Raw genomic sequence first — 3,929 nt, forward strand, 5'->3', positions numbered from 1 at the left:
TTACAATATTTCAAGTTTTAAACGCCCCTATATAATAATAATAATAATATTTATTTAAATAAATAAATATTTAACACCCCAAAGGGTAAGAGAGCAGTACATGTAAATTAATATATATAAACAAACATTTAACACAAATAAATCAAAATAAACATCAAATTTTAAGTTTTTAAATTATAAATACAATTTTTTAATCTAATGAAAGAATCAAAAAAGAAATCAAAATTTTGAATTAAGTTGCATGAAATTGGAAGACGGCACACCGGACTATTGGTAAAATAATTATTTTTAGATAAAGGGACAGCAAATGTAGGGTTATATCTAGAATTAAAAGCTGGCACTTTAAAATTAATTTTTTGTAGTATTTCTGGACAATCAATAAAACCATTCAGGATTTTATAAATAAATGTGATGTCATTTTCTAGTCTTCTCATTTTAAGGGACTGTAAACCTATGTGGTTTGCAACTTCCGCGGTGTTATTGTAAGAATACTTCGTCTTAAAAGCATAGAAACGTAAAAAGTTTTTTTGTATTTTTTCTAATTTGTTTACTAAACTACATTGATTTGTGTTCCATAAAACCGTCCCATATTCAAGCACAGATCTTACAAGTGAACAATATAAAACTTTTATACATCGTGGATCATTGAAATCAGAGCATGTTCGTTTTACGAACCCTAGAACACGAAGGCTTTTTGCATATATTAAATTAATATGGGCATTAAAAGACAAATCGGCTGATAAGATAATACCTAGATCTCGAACTTGGGTGACAGGTTTAAGAGCTATTCTATTAATAAAATATTGATGATTTATAAGAGATTTAGAACGGGTAAATGAAATGCAAACACATTTAGAAGTATTCAGAGCCATGCCATTCAATTTGCACCATCTGGAGAATTGATCTAAATCATGTTGTAGGGAAGTTGTATCACTGGGAGTATTAATTGGCATATATAATTTCATATCATCAGCAAATAATAAAAACTTACATGATTTAAAACAGCTATTTAGATCATTAATAAACAAAATAAAAAGCAAAGGTGATAAATGACCACCCTGTGGGACTCCTGAAGTGACCTTAATTAATTTGGAAAATGAGTTTTGGATTTTTACTAATTGAGTGCGACCACTTAAGTATGAAGAGAACCAAGATAATAATGGATCTCTCACACCCAATTTACCTAATTTTGCTACAAGAAGATTGTGATCTACCTTGTCGAATGCCTTGTGAAGATCTGTGTAGATGACATCTACTTGACCACCAGATGAAACGATATCAATTAAATATGAATAAAATACCAAAGTATTAGTTACTGTGGATTTAGCTCGACGGAAACCATGTTGTTCATTAATAAGGACATTAGAAAATAATTTCATTAATTTAGGTTCAATGATTTTTTCAAAAAGTTTTGGAATAATATTTATTTTTGAAATTGGCCTGTAGTTAGTGACTGACGATCTATCACCAGATTTCCAAATCGGCGTAACAAAACTAGTTTTCCAAGCTTTGGGAAATATTCCAGATTTTAAGGAGAGATTAAATAAATGGTGTAAAGGTTTAGTTAGTGCCCAACGGCAATTTTGAAGCAGTATAGGTGGGATAGAATCATAGCCAGATGAAGAGGTGCATTTTAATGATGCTAGGGAATCAAAGACTTCACTGATAGTAATATCTAACATATTGATATTAACACAGTCAATGACATTATTTAATATACATTTATTAAATGAAATAGGTTTTTCATAAACTGAGGAGAACCAATCACTAAATGCATGAGCAGCTTCCGATTGATTATTAAAAGTTTTACCTGAAAGGTGAACAGAAATTGGTACATCATTATTATTTCTATACATATTAACATAATTCCAGAAATACTTTGGATTCTTAATAAGATTATTTTGTATGTTAATAAGGTGAACTGAACGACAATTATTAATTTGTTCCTTGCATAGTTTACGTAAGTTAGAGAAAAGTACATAATCAGAATGCAAATTAGAAGCTTTAAATTTCTTATGTGCAGCTAACTTTTTTTTTAAATTTTTACGGAGATCTTTCGAAAACCAGGTTGGGTATATTTGTTTACTAAAAGTATATTTAGGTACGTGTTTATTGATGGCATCTATAATAATACGATAAAACTCATTTGTGGCAAAGTCAACACAATGTGAGCTGTAAACATTTGACCAATCACTATTAAATAGAGTATTATTTAATACATCAAAGTTTGCTCTATTAAAATTATATTGATGGTTTTCATGACGTTGAGAATCAGATGTCATCATATATTCACAGCTAATCTCAAGAACTGGGTGGTAAACATCAGTGGGTACAAGTTCTTCATGGCATTTGAATACAATTGTATTCATTATATTAGAGAAAACTAAATCTAATTGTGAGTTTATATGGTTTTGTATGAGATTATACTGTAAAAATCCATTCTCCGAGAAAAAATCAAATATCACATCTGAGCATTCAGAGGTAGCCCCATTTATATGAAGGCCATTATTATCAGACAAAAATGTTACAAGAGGCAAATTAAAGTCTCCCAATAATAATATACTATGATCAGTAGGTGTAGTAGATTGTAACCATTCAAGTGAATTAATAAGGCTTACATAACTAGATACGGGACTAGACGGAGGTATATAACAAACAACTAAAAAAATTTTGCTCTTACAGTTAAATTTAACTTCAACAATTAAGTGTTCAAGACACAGAATAGGAGTATTTAACCTGATAGCAGAGAATTTTTTATGTATACATAAGGCCACTCCCCCTCCACGATTGTATTTACTTGTATTATGATTGCGATCGAAACGAAAAATATTGTAATTAGTAAAACTAAGCTCATTGTCTTGAATGGAATCACATAACCAAGTCTCGGTTAACGCAAAAAAGTCGTAGTCTAAACACGGGACATTAGCACGAAGTAAGTTAAGTTTAGTCCGGAGGCCTCTAACATTTTGATACATGCCTAAGAATCTATTAACATTATTACAATTCGAAACATTTTTACATTTATATACATTATTTAACAAATTAACAACTTTAGGGTGACAATTTAGTTTTTTTTTTTTTTTGAAGTAACTTGGGAATACCAGCTACATATTTAATGGACCAGCTTGAATCTCCCGAATCTCGTTTGGCCTTAAGTTGAGCACGAAGTGACTTCATAAGATTTCTTTGGGTATTTGTCATATCCGTGCTAATCAATACATTTTTCCATCGAGTACTATTGCGAAGTTTAGATTTGACACGCAGTATAGAATGGACCTCTGATTTGGAATTTAATTTGATTAGAATAGGACGTGGACGGTTACTCGGTTTACCCAAACGTTTAGCATTTGACACTACGATGGGGTTTGGTAAGTCCTTAAAAATTTCATTAACTATATTAATAGTTATTTGAGAGACTTCAGTATCAGAATCAGGAGCATTGAAGATAATCAAGTTTTTTTCTTTTAAAAATCTGTCATGAGATTCTTTAACTAAATCGACATTGGATGACTGAGAATGTTCAAGCTGAGTTATTTTACTCCGTAATAACTGGATTTCTGAGGAGAGACTTTCATTCTCTTTTTTAACTTTAGATAGTTCGGAAGATAACAAACCCAATGAATTTTTAACATCGTTAAAACTAGACTCGAGGTTTGATAGTTTAGTATTGATGTTATTAAAGTCAGAGTCATAAGTAATTACCTTATCGCTGATATCTGATAATAAAGACCAAATAGTTTCCAACGTAACAGGTTTAGTGACATTTTTGGTCAAAGTCCTCTTTACCGGTGTATCTGCTTTTGGTTTATGTGAACTGGCCATAATGACAATGTATAGGTGAATAATAAAATATAAACACAACAATAAAGATAAGAGAGCGGTGCGAGAAAACGCACGTCGTAATCATACACAATACTGTACTGTACTGT

Source organism: Daktulosphaira vitifoliae, unplaced genomic scaffold (genome assembly GCF_025091365.1).
Source record: "Daktulosphaira vitifoliae isolate Bord-2020 unplaced genomic scaffold, ASM2509136v1 Scaffold_4, whole genome shotgun sequence".
Taxonomy (NCBI): domain Eukaryota; kingdom Metazoa; phylum Arthropoda; class Insecta; order Hemiptera; family Phylloxeridae; genus Daktulosphaira; species Daktulosphaira vitifoliae.